This window comes from Mustela nigripes, chromosome 14, assembly GCF_022355385.1.
Source record: "Mustela nigripes isolate SB6536 chromosome 14, MUSNIG.SB6536, whole genome shotgun sequence".
Taxonomy (NCBI): Eukaryota; Metazoa; Chordata; class Mammalia; order Carnivora; family Mustelidae; genus Mustela; species Mustela nigripes.
In genome coordinates, this window is record NC_081570.1 from 46,575,249 (window position 1) to 46,591,509 (window position 16,261).

The window sequence follows — 16,261 nt, forward strand, 5'->3', positions numbered from 1 at the left end:
AATTAACTTCCATGAGCCTCCTTTCTTCTCCCCTCAGGATGTCATCAAATCACCACCCCACTGCAGCCTTCCCTGGGGCCCTAGGACCCCATCCCTGGCTGACTGAATCCCTCTTTCCTCTGTGTTACCCCAGAGCATGGGGCTTCTATGCCATTACTCTCTATGTCAGGGCCTCAGTTGTTCAATCTGGAAAGCCAGACCAATGGGCCTCTATAGGTCTTCTCCAGCTTCAAAACTCTATTTTTTTTTTTTTAATTCTTAAGAATAATCAAACGGTTTCAAAATAATATAGTATTGGGCAGATTGAGGCTTTGGCACCAGAAGAGGCATCTGAACAGGACTCAGCAGCTTCTAGCTGAATGACCTGGGCAGGAGGACTTGGCCTGTCTTTGGGCCATCTGTAAAATGGTGTAAGGATGATATTATTTCACAAGACTGGAGAGTCATGTGAAAGTATTTATAAATAAGTAATGAAATACAGTGTTTGTACCAGTCATATTAATAAAAAGCTAAGTGAGTCCCTCTCTACTCTAAGGGACACTCTACCAGTGCTGGATTAAACATCGTAAAACCTAGATCTCAGGTTCTCGGAATCATGTCAACAATCTCCACTGCCTCTCTACCTGTAGGGGAGAAAGAGCTCTCATTAACAATCCCCACGAATCTTTGCACTAATAGTCCCAGCGGCTCTGGCAATCCTGTGCTGGCCACCTACTCTGTGTTAAACACGTGCCTGGGGTTTGCCACTAAAATAAAATGAATAAATTAGACAGGCTTATGGTCAAGTCTCTGATGTGCAAGTGAGTATTTATGTGATCTTGAGAAATTTGCTTCACTTTCTGAATCTTGGCTTCCCAGTCTATAAATCATTTATAATAGGGCCTACTATAAAAATTTCTTATGAAGGGGTGCCTGGGTGGTTCAGCCGGTTGAGCATCAGGCTCTTGGTTTCAGCTCAGGTCATGATCCTTGGGCCCTGCTGGGGGTCTCCTTGAGCTTCTCTTCCTGTGCCCCTCTTCAGCTCACACCCGCTGACTCTCTTTCTCAAATAAATAAAACTTTTAAAAAATTGTGAAAATTAAAATGTGGCAACCGCCTTAAATCTTGCAGACCCAATCCTTGACACAAAGTAGCTGCTCAACAAAAACCATTTCTCCTACTTTCCTTTCCCTTTGAGCACCAAGATTCTAGAATTCCACAGTATAAAACATTCATACTAATAGGATGTGTGGTAGATGATGGGTGTCCTCTAGGGGAGTGACATCACAGGAAGATCCCAGCAGAATCTCTATTCCAGCATCACAGTTGGGCCCCGTGCACGAGCCTTTCGTCCACAGTGTTCACCACCATGAAATTTTACCATGAGTGTTTAATTTTTTTAATAAAAAGATTATTCTCCATGATGCATGTGATAAATATGCTGGCTTTAAACCTTCTAGAAATATTAAAGGTTTTACAGCTCAATGTTTGACAGACCCAATTAATCCCTTCCACACAGAAATATTCAGGAGGGGAGCTATAGTTGGGTTTTTTAAAGCTCCAAGAGTGTTCTTTGATAAAGGTAAAGGAAAGGTAAAGAGCTTTGAAAAAGAGAGCGAGATCCTCGAGCCACGCAGAACAAAGAATGCGAAGACCCAGAAGGCTGCATGGTGTGGTGGGAGGCTAGGAGCTGGGTTGTGGGGGGTGGGGGTGGGCCACGAGGCAGGGAGAAGAGTGCTTTAAAATCTCGTTAGAGCATTTGTCAAATGAAAGGCACAACCCAGCCCAACCACAGGACATTAGTCTCAGAGTTCTCTTTTCTGCTGGGTTCTAACACACACACACACACACATCCGCTGTGTCTGGGGCAGGGAGGTAGTGGGGGTGGGACACTCCAAGGGCAGAACAAACTTCAGAAAGGGATCAAGTGGAATGTACCATCCCCTCTTCACGAGTCCTGGACTCTTCAGTAGCCTCCGGCTAGCTCTTTTGGTCACCAGGGCTATTTCCTGCACTGCCCTCTCCAATCCCCACCTGGATTTTGAGCTTCTCTAAAGAACAGGAAATATTTTGGTCTTTGGTTTTTGGGTGACTTTTTCCCCTTAGCACTCACCCTAGCTTTTGTATATAATAGGTATCTAGTAAGCATTTGTTAAATGGATACAGTTGGTGTTTAATAAATCCTCCATGAAATGGCCTAATGACATGAGTGGTATAAAAGCCCTACTTAAGAACACTGTTTCAAAAATTACGAACAGGCTTCACCTCCTTCTGGTTCTCATTCTACAACAGAAAATTGAGTTTAGGGGTGAAACCACTGAGACTTCCAAATAACACCTCATTCCACAAATCCTTAATGGGCACCATTCCATGCTAGGTGAGTCGGGACACGGTAGCCACGTTGCTGGTAAAGGAGACTTGTCATCATTGTGGGAGGTGCCATGATTGAAGCATGTATAGAAAAGTGTGCAGCACAAAGGCAGGTACACCAAACCCAGCTTTTTTGTTCATGGCGGCAGAGGAAGAGGGGTGCGATTTAAAAAAAAAAAAAAAAAAAGCTTTGAGGATGAGTAATAGACTCTAAGCTGAATGCTGAATGATAGTGCCAAGGGAGACTGGGCACGCGTACTTCCCCTGTATCATACATATAGTCGTGACCTATGACCTTCCATTTAAACTCCAGATGGAACGGCTTGCTCTGCGAATCAACCTCCCACACAAAAATCTCAAAGTGTCCGCCCACTCTGCTTGGTAGTTTTCTTTCACACCCAAGTCAACGTCCAACCCCAACCCCTACTGTTTTTATGAGAGCATTTTCCCAACACACGACGCCAACATATTTGCCACAAGATATTATGGGGGCAAAAGTGTAATTCAATTATGTGACTTAATCAATTCAAATGGTTAATGTACAAGGATCTCAGGATGCCATCCAGCTTTCAACTGAGGGCGAATAATTGTTCCATAATTTCTTAATTCTCCCGCAAGACAGTTTAAATTAAAGGATGTCAATTTGCAAAGCCAGACTGCATTGTATTCTTAAATTGGGCCTGAAATAGCCACAAGATGAGGGTAATAAGGCAGAGAGAGCAGCGCCCAGAGTGCCTGGTGCTGTGCAAAATTGTTTAATACGGTCAGACCCTTTAATCTTCATATCTACTGATGCAGAAAGCAGCATATTTCTGTCACTTATGATAAGAAACATTACTTTTTAAATTCCTTGGTGAGGCCTGCAGATCTTAGGCAGCCAAGATAGCAGGAATCTCTATTTCTGTGTCTGTGAACATTTCTTTTTTCCCTTAAATTGGTTTTATTCTAATCCATTTAGTCTCCATTCTGAGTCAGAGACAAGTAGCCCTGAATGGAACCACACGGGAGGAGAACAAAGGCATGTGCCTCTCCGTTCCCAGATTCTACTGGCAACACCTCCTTGGACAAGTCCGTGAGTAAACGAGTAACGAACGTGCGAGTGTGAACTGCGGGCAGGCAGCTGGTTCCAGAAAGGGGGAGACTTGGAACAGCATTTGAGAGAAACAAAAACACGCTCCCGAGAAGAGGATGCCGTGGGAGGAGGAGATGATCTGAAGTATTCTCATCAAAGAATCCAGCATTGTACTCACATGTGTCCGAGAAAGTGGTTTGGTCAACTGGGTGGGGGTGACGCCGAGAGAAAGGAGGCTCCGGGGTCTGGACTGAAGAAACGGGACAGTGGTTCCCCCAAGACTGCCAGGGCCACGAGTCAGGAATCGTCATCGAGAAAAGCCGAGGACATAGCTGCAGGGCAAGAAGTCTCGGTCACTTTGAAAGCAAACCAAGGAAGGAGAAAGAGGGATGCAATACAAAGTGAGTCCTCACACTCACACGGAGACCCCAAGGAACCGAGCCGATCAACAAAATAGAATTTTCAGTGTCTCTGTGCCTAACATTGTGCCAAACTACGTGGAAGGTACAAAGAATAACATTCATCAGTCTGTACTTTAAAAATCTGGACAGGGTTATCCATACACAGGCTAAAATTCAAAAGGTACACAGGGCATGAATCTATCTGTAGGACAAATACCAAGAATGGAATTATTGGGTAAAGAAAACATTTTTAATTTTGATCGATATTGCCAAATTACCATCCAGGAAGGCTGTAGAATTTTACAGTCTCTTTAGCAGTTTATGAAGAAACACCTTTCCCTTGCCCTCACCAACAGAGCCTGTCTTGGTTCTTTATTTAAAGAGACGTGAGATATAAGGCCTAATAATGACAATAATGATGCTAATATTAACGAATGAGCATAGCACTTTAAGTAGTTTTTAGTCTTTATATATATTAATCCATTACTCCTGGCAGCAACCCACTTATTATTGCCACTAAACATAGACGGAAACAAAAACACAGAGAACTCAAGAAACTTGTTGGTGACCACAGTTATGCAGAGCGGAGCCCTAACTCTTGACTTCAAGGCCCTAACTCTTGACCATTAGCTCTTATTCCAGAGGTGGGATATAACCTAGGGTATGTATTATATCAGGAACATGCAAATAGGAAACCTGAGGGTGCATATGGACATGGAGACTCAGAGACGCCAGTTTTTTTTTTTTTGTCTTAATGGAGTTAGACATGGGCTATAACTGGGAAAATGTTGGGCTTTAAGTGTTGGTCTGCAAACCTCTACAAAGAACAGGTTGACTTTTTCTTACTTTTTTTTCCTAGTACTCTCACTAGAAAAACATCATTCCATAAATATTCATCATGTATTAGAAAAGGTAAAAGCTGCAAAATCTAAAGGTCCAAAAAGCATGGTACTGTAAGTAACACAGACTTGGGTTCTAGTCCAAGTTATGACACTGGTTAGCTAGATACCCTTATACAAGATATAGGACTTCTCTGAACCTCAATTTTCTTCAAATGGAAAAAAATGAGTCTATGACCCTAGAAAAATTTTTATGGTGACTAAATAATACAAACAAACAAAAAAACCTAATGCCAAACACTCAACAAATATCATTATTTGTAGATAACTTGTACCTATCTGTTAAATCTTACTTTCTCTGCTTCTCTTTGCAGGCCTTCTGGTTTCATCAAATTAGTTTACTTTTCTCAAATATGATGGAATTTTCCAGTCTGCTTGCATTTCTGTGTTCTATTCTCTCTTGCTAAAATACTCACCTTGTCCCTAGGTCCTACCTGTACGAATTCTACCATTAAGCCAGACAGATCTATATCAAATGCCATCAACTCCACAAAGTGTTTCTTGACCAATGTCTTCTGCAGTACACTATCCCTAAGGGGGTTGAATTTCTAAGTACTCTTGGGATTCCCAAGTATTATTGGGAATTACGTCTAAGACACTAATCATCATAATACCAACAGTTAACAAATGCTTTAGTATGTACCAGACACTGTTCTAAGCATTTCATGTATTTCATATCTCACTTAATCCTCTTCACATGCGATACGGACCATGACCATCCCCACTTAGACACAGTCCTGAATGCCAGTCATTATTAGCACGTCTGGTCTACACAGAAGGACTGAGGTTTCTAAAGGGCAAAGAGGTGACAAGCATAATATTTGAACTTGTTGGCTTTGGAGGGAAAACACCTGTGTTCCAGGCTTGGTCCTGATGGAGTTACCAATTCTCTCCAAATTGTAATTTCTAAAAGGGGATGGGGATAATACCAACTTCAAGGCTTACTTTAGTTTGCAGATCTAACCATTTGGAACAGTGCGTGGCAAATGGTGAGCACCTGAATGCCAGCTTCTATTACTCTCATTTAAATAGCCTATAGTAGGTTCCAAAGGCTTGCTTCCCCACTTTGCATTCACTACTCCCTCTGCTTGTACTGCCTTTTCCCATCCACACTCACTATTCACCGTCAACTTGAAGAACTCAAGGCCTAGCCCTGCAGGAACCAGGACTAGCATCTCCTGTTCTGCAAAGTCTTCCTGAAAGGCCCCCTGTCCAGGGAAACCTCCCTCCTTCACACCCTCTATTACCTTAGACCCAATTCGCTTATACCCCTCATCTTAAGGCCTGGAGACTCGTGCTGAGAACTAGGAGGTCTAGGAAGATGGGGACTTTCTCTTAATTATTTTTAATCCCTACCACTTAGCACACTATTTACATAAGCAGGGTAAACTCTCAGTGCCCATTAAATGATTTAAAAGATGAATTAAAAATAAATACCTGCATGGTAAGAGGAAAAGTTACCAATTCTTAACTCACTACTACATAATTCACTGGAAAGTCATTCAATATCCCAATCAATGCATAAAAAAGAAACTCGACTAAAACTAAATGTTTTATAAAAATAGATGAGAGGGTTCTGTAAGGAACCCACTGCATTCCTATCAGCCGCATATTCACTCAGCACACTGCCAGGCTATTGATGTTTTAGTGACAGACACTGCAAAATGATAGACTCACCAGCAATTCATGAACTGAAGACATTAACACACACGCTGTTAGGCTGCTCAGATATAAACAGAATATTATGGGAGGAAAATAATAATTAACTTGTAAGGAGAGGGGCAAATAAACATTCTGTTAAAGGGGGAAAAAAAAACCCCAACTGAATATAATCTCCTTCCATTACATTATGAGCATTAAAATTAATGGTGTTCGTTTTTCTGTGGTTTGGGTAGCCATTGTATTTAAAAAGCTGAAGTTAACTTCACAGGGGAAAAAATAAAAAATAAATTAGATGCGGCGGTGTCTCAGGAAACTTCATTTTCTGAGTGAATAGCCAAGTGGATGCACATCGCCAGCATGTCTGACAACCAGTTTTCCATACTGGTGTGTTCTAAATGGGAAAGGAAACCAACTCTTAATTTAAATTATATTGCAAATCACTTCTTGCCTGCTGAATGGCATTCAGCTGCAGTAGGTGGCTTTCACATAGGGCCTCAAATGCAACATTGGCTGATTAATGCTAATTCGAAATGTTTGGTTGGAGGGGGATGGGCACTCAATCTCGGTGGTGCATAGGAGGTGAGGCAATTCTATGGTGGGTGACTGACTCAAAGGCCAACGGCATATTTGCCATCAGATAAAAATGTACATTCACAAACATACCAAGACAAGTCAATTATTCTCTGATTCACTATTCCCTGGGTCCCTTTGTGTAAAGAAAACTATTTATACTCCCCATCAGATGGATACACAGAATCAGAGTAAACAAGCCCCCGATTCCACTATTCTATATTATATTTCCCACGGTACCTTCCATTGTGGAAGTCATTAGTTTTGGTCTTTTTGTTCTCGATTTATCAAAACAGACATTTTGCCAGTGAGCTCAGTTTTGCTCCCAGATGCAAAACAGCAGACAGAATTTCTGACCAACTGAAAAAAAGAAACAAAACATGCTTTGTAATCTTCTGGTGAGGGTGACTGGGAATTTGTTCTTCTCTACCTCAATGACTAATACATAAACTCTAAAACCGGAGCTCAAGAGTTTAGGATTCTTTCCCCCTTCCCCAGATTAAAAGTTCAAAGAGACAAACCAACCCATCCTTGTCTTTTGAATTAACTCCCAATACAATGCACTCAAATCAGATAATCCAAAATGCAGAAATTGATCAGAACCAACACCTGAGAAAACAACAACAAATTAACACGAGCCATCATCATATTTCACTTGTCAAATCAACAACTCTGTAAAAAGAAAAGAATACTTAGTGTGCAAGGCTTCCAGGGACAGATTCTCCTACACAGGGAGACCCCTGTGCCTGGGCACCCATCACAGGACAGCATGCTTCCTGCTTGCACAATGTTCTCATTGATGAGGAGTTTGTGCTATAGAGATGGGAGCATTTTTGTTTTTGTTTTAACATGTTATTCATGTATTTGAGGGGGAGGGAGGGAGAAAGAAAGCAAGAGTAAGGGCAGGGGAGAGAAGGGCAGAGGGAGAGGGGGAAGCAGACTCCCTGCTGAGCGGGGAGCCAGAAGCAGGGCTCCATCCCAAGACCCTGAGATCATGACCTGAGCTGAGGGCAGAGGTTTAACTGACTGAGCCACCCAGGCACTCCTAGAGATGGGAGATTTGCTCAGATGGTCTGGCGTGGGATCCTGGCTCTAGCACTGTGGCTGGATTACCCCAGGTACGTTCCCTTCCTTTTAAGACCCTGAGGTTTCTAGTTGTGGCATGATCATGAGGTTTTGAGATAAACTACCTTGCCGTATAGGTAGTGGCTGACATAAAGTAGACACTCCATAAATGAGGGCTATGATTATAAGCACTTGAGGTATCAGTATCAGTACATCTAATGGACTAATTTATATATGCGTCAATAGCCGGTATGCCATAAGATCATGTTTTCTGTTGTGTGTAAGTCAATGTATTTCTATAGCTGAAAGCTAATTTCCACATTTGGTCTCTGACCTTTAAAATTACTGAATGTGCTGCTCTCAAGTGACAGAATCTTTTCTGTACTTGACACTGATTTGCAAAATTAGATGTCCGGAGGGCTAAAACATAATTTTCATGAACAAAACAACAGTGTAACAAGCCTGGGACTATCTCATTAAATCTGACCACAGCAAAGTCTTGGTGACCATCAAGGGACTAGCCCTCTGCTGCCACAGGACCTTCAGGCAGGGAACCTTGAACAGCCTTCCCTGAGAAGGTTCCAAAGCCCCGGTGAGTACATGACGCACTCTGTGCCCAGAATATAGAAGGGGTTCTCAAACTGCATATTAGAGTCACGTGGGGAAGACTGACAACTTCCTTAAGTTCAGGTACCACCCAATTCCGTGAGTCACAGTCTCTGGGGGTGGAGCCCTTCACACTGGAAAACTGGTGTAAGCTCTCCAGGTCATTGCCATGTGTACCATGCGTGGGGAAATAAACAAACAAACAAAAACAGAGAAATACTCTGATTGGTTCATGGTCTTTGAAAGTGGTGATCGTTCTTTTCATAAGAAGATGGAAAAGTGTAGAAGCAACAAGAAAAACAGAACCCAAGAAAGAAGAGATGAAGAGAGAAGAAGGGAATGATCTTTAGGCGGGGGGCACAGGGGTAAATGGGAATTAAAGCAGGGGTGGTGCTGCCCCGAGGACCTTCCAGACTGCAGGTCTGCTGTCTCGGGGAGAGCTGCCATGGATACACACCATCTCTCCAGCTTTTGCAAGGGTAATACCTCTCCTGGGGGAAGGAGGGAACAGAAGGTAAGGGGAGATGGGGAGGGGTGTGAGGATAAACTGAGGAAAGAAAGCCAATTCTATTGCCAGGTGTATAGCCCTACCTCTTGACCTCTGACGGCCCAACCTCATTTGTACCTCTATGCCTTTTCGTGTTCTCTTCCTTCCATCCCAGATGCTCTTTTCTCCTTCTCCACCATGCCAAGGCCATCAAAGACCACCACCTATGTGAAGCCTTCCCCGATTTCCTCTGGCACAATTAACTGCTCGCCTAGCCAAAGAGCACTTCTCTCAGAACACTTTGAATATTCCCCTTGGTTTATATTAGTGGGTGGTTTATGCATAGGCCCTACATGCTCAGTTCTAGGTGTTTTCTGTGCCTCATCTTTGGTTTCTACAACAGTGCCCGGCACACAGTATGAATTCAGGAATTTTTTTTTTTTTTTTCAAAGGAGCCTGCAGCTCTGTAGTAGACCTATTGCTATCGCACAGCATCTTTGTTACAGCTGGCCCATCCTATAGGATCCTGGAGGAATTGTCAATCACAATGACTTATCCGTCCACTGGCCTTAGCGGTTGGCCGGTGACCCAGGCAGGATAATTAGGAGTCTTGCCACAAGAACTGATATATGGAGACTGAGGAAGAGAGCCTCTGTTCCAAGACCTATAAGGCTCTCACCTGAGACTGCCAAAATTATCTTGTTAGCCACAAGCAGAGAGCTCCCTTTGGCGGGAGTGGATACTGCTACATTTTGACACATTGAGCAACAGCGAGTGGTATAATCCATAGACAGAGAGAGAGAGAACGGACCCTGATGAAGTCACTGAGCACCTAGATGCAACCATGTCTGGAATCCGACCATCACTTCCAGACTTCCCAGTGACATGGGCTGCGAAAGTCATAATTTTTCTCGTATTCGTGCTGGATTTCTGTCTCTTGCAGTGGAAGTTGTCTGCACCAACTCAATCATATCCTAATAATGATACCAATGACAAAGCTCTCAGTCATAAAAAATTACATTTAATTCTTCTCTTTATGAAATCAGTAGAGGATAAATTCATTTTAAAACAAAGGCTTTCCAACAGTTCTACAGGGTACAAGATATCTGTGGTGGACTCTAAGGGAACAAATTATGGGTAAATTGAAAGGCAAGTGCCAGGGACTTGGCCTGCTCCTTCCTTTTTTAGTTGAAGTAACTATTCTGTTTTATATGTTGGGATTCCACATTACTACTTCAAAAACAAAAACAAACAAACAAACAAAAAAACCCCTCTCACTGCTAAAAAACAAAAGAAAACAAAAAAAATTGTGAAAAGTAATGCATTAAAGTATGTCCTCAAAGACAGTAGATTTTAGAAGTTTCTGCACATCACACATTAGCCCTCAGCTACCTGAAAACTTTCCTTGCTTGGAATGACTCATGCTATAAGGAATCTGAGGAAATCAAGTTTTGCTGTAATTGAACAGACGGCTGGAAACATTGGACTAAGATGGAAAAATACCACCACCATTACTGAGGTCCACCAGGACATTTTGTCTCTAAATCCTTGTGCACAGGAAACAATCCCAAATGCTCAAAAAGTGTGCTGCAAGAAATCCCTATGTGGATAACAATAGAAGGTTCAGCATTCTGTCTTTTTTGGGAAACAACCAGACAGAAACCCTTAAAAAGGGTTCTGAACAAAAACTTCCGCAGAGGAGATCTGTAAACTCAGTCTTTAAAATCATGTTGGCCTCGTCTGCTTTCCTCGTTGCCGAGGTGTCGTCCTGCTCAGCCGGATCCATTGTCTGATCATTCTTAGACTCATTCCCTCCTCTCTGCCTTCACTGTCTCTGACTGACTCTCTCCTTTTCTTTCAGAAACCCCTCCCTGGCCTCCACCTGCACTGGCTCCCCCAACCTCGAGCCCGGCCACGGCCTCCACGTAGAGCGCCCACACACAGAACACCATCCCTGCTGTGCACCTACCTAGGGCTGGGGTTGTGTCCTGCTAGGGGGTGGGGGTCGGGGGGGGGCATGCTTTTGCACAGCTCCTCTCCTCTCCTGCCGCTTCCTGTTGTCCTGTTGCAAACACACAGCCCCACAACTCAAACCTGCAAGGGGCTCTCTCCTGACCTCAGTGCCTTTGCCAAGGATGTGCAGCTGGGATTCTCAATCACTATTCAACGTTTCTCCATTTTTTTGAAGTTAGCTTTAAAAAATTACCTGGACCTCTTCTTAAAATGCAGGTTCCCATTCAGCTGATCTGGGGTGAGGCCTGAGGTGTTTCATTCCCAACAAGCCCCCAGATGATGGTGACGCTGCTGGGAAGGGACTATGTTTTGAGTAGCAAGATCGGCTGCCACCTAGGCTGGAAACATGGCCTTAATAACCTCTGCTCGCCCTCGCTCACCTGCCCTCAAGAATTAGGAACAGCTGAAAGCCCCTGCTTGCAATAGGATGATGACAATGATAGCAGTTAATACTGCGTGCCCACAACGAACCCTGCGCTACTCCAAGCGCTCCTGCTTTAGAACACATTCGCTCAGCACAAGGACCCTATGCTAGTATCATCGCCGTCATTTTTAAGATAGGAAGCTGAGGCACACCGAGGCTGAGTAGTAACTCAGCCAGGGCCACAAAGCTGGTAAACAGGGAGCGTTGGCATAAACTCAGGCCAGTTGTCTCTGGAGCCCACCCATTTTTACCATTACCCTGCGCTACTCCGGAAGATTCCCGACTGCCAGAATTCCTGCCTGTTCTTCCTCAGTCAGCTCTTTCTGCTTTCCTCTGTCCTAGCACGCCTGGGAACATATGACAGTAGGTTGTATACTTGCCACTCTCTCCACATCAGACAGTGAATTCTTCCAGACTGGGATCCTTCCTGGTTTAACTCCGAATCCCAGGCACCCCAGCAATTCCTTTCCTACAGTCTGCTAATGATAGATTTCTAAGCGACTGAGTTGCATAAACATTCATGGAACTTACGCTGTTTTCATCCCTCTCTGACAAAGGTTACTTTGATTTCAGGGGATCTGAAACGTAAGAGCATTCCTCAGAATCGCACAGAGGGCTTGTTAAAACACTGATTGCTAGGGCCCAGCCCCCAGAGTTCGCTTCAGTAAATTTAGCGTGGCTCCTAAAACCTTGCCCTCTAGAGGGTTCCCAGGTGATGGTGATGTCAGTAATGCTGCTGGTCTGAGAAGCAGTTTGAGAACCACTGCTTTATCTACCTGCTCCTCGGGAATCAGCTTTCTTTCACAAAGGATCGTACGGCAGTACACAGGATGTCCCATTTCAGGGGAAGATAAAACTCTGACTAGAGAGAATGTTTACCTCACCTATTCAGGGGCATAAACAAAGCCTAAAATAAATGTTATAGTAGTTTACTAACAACTCAGAAACTTGTTTTATTTTCTTTCTTTTTAAAAAAAATTATTTATTTATTTATTTATTTGAGAGAGAGACAGTGAAAGAGAACATGAGAGGGGAGAAAGTCAGAGGGAGAAGCAGACTCTCCAAGGAGCAGGGAGCCAGATGTGGGACTCGATCCCAGGACTCTGGGATCATGACCTGAGATGAAGGCTGTCGCTTAACCAACTGAGCCACTGAGGTGCCCTTGTTTTATTCTCTTAAAAAAAAAAAAAAAATCAAGCGAATTAGCTAAGGACATTGAAAGCAGAAGCCGAGGGGCACCTGGATGACTCAGTGGGTTAAGCTTCTGCCTACGGCTCAGGTCATGATCTTAGGGTCCTGGGATTAAGCCCTGTGTCGGGCTCTCTGCTCAGCGGGGAGCCTGCTTCCTGCTCTCTCTTTCTCTCTCTCTCTCTGCCTACTTGTGATCTTTCTCTCTCTCTCAAATAAATAAATAAAATCTTTAAAAAGAGAAAGAAAGCAGAAACCGAAATCAAGTAGGGAATTTGGTTCTATACTCCAGAGGCAACCTTGTCCACCTTCTGTGTACTGTGTACATTTCACTTTGGTTCTCTGTCCTGAGCATTCAGGATACAGTGAAAGCCAGACAGGCCTCTGAAGTATACATTCTAGCAGAAAAGGCTTGCAAGAAACATGAAAACATATAAAGGAAATAATTACAGATAGGGAAATGTTCTAGTAGGGGAATAAGCAATAAGCTAAAGGAGAAGGCCATGGTGGGGGTGGCAGTGCTCACTGAAGGCAGGGAGGTTGTGCAGGCCCCTTTAAGAGAGCAATATCTTCAACTAAGCCCATTAGAATGAGAAAATGCCAGCCTGTGACTAGCCAGGAAAGAATATTCCAGACAGAGGACATCACAAAGGCAGGCACCCTGGTCTCAGAAGGAGCTTGGCATGTTTTAGAGCCCTAAACGAGGCCAGTGTGCTTGAAGCATAGCTGTGAGGTGAGCCTTGTACTGCTGGGGAAGTCCGGATTGTATTCTCAGTGCAGTAGGAAGGAACGAGACGGATTTCAGAAGAAAAGTGTCATATCTGATTTGCATTTGAAAAAGATCACTGGGGCTGCCCTGTGGAGAGAGGTTTGTAAGGGGGCAACAGCATAAGGGAAAGGAACAGTCAGGAGTTAATCTCACTACGCAGTGTGCAACATGAAACACCTAACGGCTTATAGGGGGTGGGAGCGGGGAGAAGTTTATCAGCTGCACCAATTAAAACTTTACAACCTGTTCAAATGATCCACTTGCATCACACTGTTTAAAAACAACATCCATAAACCAGCCTGGACTAATTGTAGCAAGTTGCTGCAATGCGGACCTCTAGCTCACTAGAAAAGCTCACAGAAGGCTTGCACTGAGAGCATCCTTACCAGAATGGCCTTGTAGAATGCCCCAGAAGGGAAGATTCAAAGAACATCGTTGCCCTTTGAGAGCTGAAAAAGCAGATCGTGAGGCACTATTTTTCTGTCCTAAAAATTAAGACCTTTTTAAATGATAAATGAAATTCAAGTCTACAGATGACTCTCAGTAACGAGGGCCAACACTTGGCCCACGTATGGAGCCCTGTTGTCCTAACCTCTGACATATATTTACACATTCAGTTCATCCATGAGGCAGGCACTATGATCCCATCATCCTCCTTCGATAGATAAGGAAATCTGAGGCACAGAAAGGGTAAGTAATTTGTCCAAGATTACACAGCAGATAGGTGTTGGAGATGAAGCTTGAAATCAGGCAGTTTGCTCCAGGAGTTGTGGCCTTAACCATCATAGTATTGCTTCTAGAGAATTTGCAAAATAAGAAAAAAAATCTGTAGTCCCTGAGAGGAGACCCCACATTACAAGTTTTGTGGTATTATCCACCTAATTCCTGGGGCAGAGTCATCTAGCTCTGACAGTGGGCTGATGCTAGATACTGAGCTTCCGTGTTGCTCTTCAGCAGTAAAGAAAAGACACAAAATCAGAGACAGACACTGCATTCTACGGTCATAGCCTTATGCCAATGATATATGAGAACACAAAAAAATATATACTGCTGTTTTTATTTTTATTTATTCATTTATTTATTTTTAAATATTTTATTTTTCTGAGAGAGAGAGAAAGAGAGAATGAGTGGGGAGGAGGAGAAGGAGAGAAGAGAAGCCCAAGCCGACTCCGCACTGAGCACAGAACCCGACACAGGTACAGTCCCACAACCCCAAGATCATGACCTGAGCTGAAACCAAAAGTCAGGCACTCAACTGATTCAGCCCCCAGGCTGCCCCATACTGCTGTTTTTAAAAGACTACAGAACCTCAATAAAATTTTATATAACTTTAGATCCTGTGGATCAGTTATCAAAACTCAGTTTTTCTAAAACGAGGGACAGAATATTTCAGAAAAAAGAATGCGGATAGCAATACCAAACACTGACCCTATGACACGGTGGTTGTAGGAGCCAACCCCGGCCCTGGCTTGTAGTGGGGTTGAGACCTAATTGAGGTTGAGACCCTGGAAGTGGTACTGCCAGAGCCCAGGACAGTGCCTGCCACACAATACCTGTGATAAAATCGGCTGAGTGAAATGGGCATAGGCCTGGAAGTCCCTGTTGGACAAATTACTCGCTCTTTGACCTTGGTGACCTTGGTTCTATCACTTAACCTTCTGGGCTTCAGTTTACCCATGTGTAAGTAAAGGATATTATCTACCCTGCATTGTTATCGTGTGTCTAGGGAAAGGGGCAGGAAGGAGGTAAAGATCCTTGATCAGTGCTTAGCCCGGCATATGGACTCAGGAAGTGGTAAATTCTACACCATTGTTTTACTTGCTTTTAGACTTGAAAACTAGCATTAAGGCCAAACAAGTTAGATAAACAAAGTCTTTATCATAAAAGCATGATTGCAGCCAGCCTTCTGAGAAGTATTTTCTGAAAAAAAAAAAAAAATAATAATAATAATAATACATTATTTTCCAGTTAACAAAAAACATAGAATAAAAATGACTTGATAGAGAAATTTGAGCACTAGTTCAATGGCATGGTTAAAGGAATAGAACCGGGACCAAACCCCAGCCTCACCATTTCTTAGCTGCGCGATCTTGGGTGAGTTACTGATCAGGTCTGGGCCTCGGTCCTCTCATCTGTAAGATGGGAATGTTAATAGTAACCTGCTTCATGGAATTGTTGTGAGCACTAAATGAGATAGCCTACATAAGGCATTTGGAAATGCCGGAAAGGATGTGAACCTTCAGAGTGTCAACTACTGTGATTATTATGTTTTCACAGTGTATGTTTAAGGCAAAATCAGGAAAGTTGTAAAAATATGCAAAACGCTGGTCTTATGGCTTGTGTCAGCACGTGGTTAACAAAGTAACCACCTCCAAAAAGAGAGAGACTGTTTCAAACTATATTACAAAGCTCTCATAATCAAAACATTATAGTACTGCACAAAAATGGATGCACAGATCAACAGAATAGAATAGAGAGCCCCCGTACACATTATATATGTGGTCACTCCTAGGTGATCAATTATTCTATGACAGAGGAAGCTGAAATAGAGAAAGGACAGTCTCTTCAATAAATGGTGTTGGGAAAACGGGACAGCTACAAGCAAAACAATGAAACGGGACCCCTTTCTTACACCATATACAAAAGCAAATTCAAAATAGATTCAAGATTTAAATATAGGCTCTGAAACCATAAAAAAATCCTAGAAGAGAACATAGGTAGTAAGCTCTTCGACATCCGTCTTAGCTATATATATA

At 43.2% G+C, this 16,261-nt stretch overlaps 1 protein-coding gene across 3 annotated transcripts in view; it reads right to left on the reverse strand.

The window, feature by feature from the left end:
- Positions 1-16,261, reverse strand: part of DAB1 (DAB adaptor protein 1) — a 1,136,100-nt gene that overhangs the window by 793,135 nt on the left and 326,704 nt on the right. For all 3 annotated transcript variants that reach the window (XM_059374891.1, XM_059374888.1, XM_059374892.1), the window contains exon 3: positions 3,600-3,753. The gene's annotated coding sequence lies outside the window, so the exon portion shown is untranslated. The remainder of the gene's footprint in view (positions 1-3,599; positions 3,754-16,261) is intronic.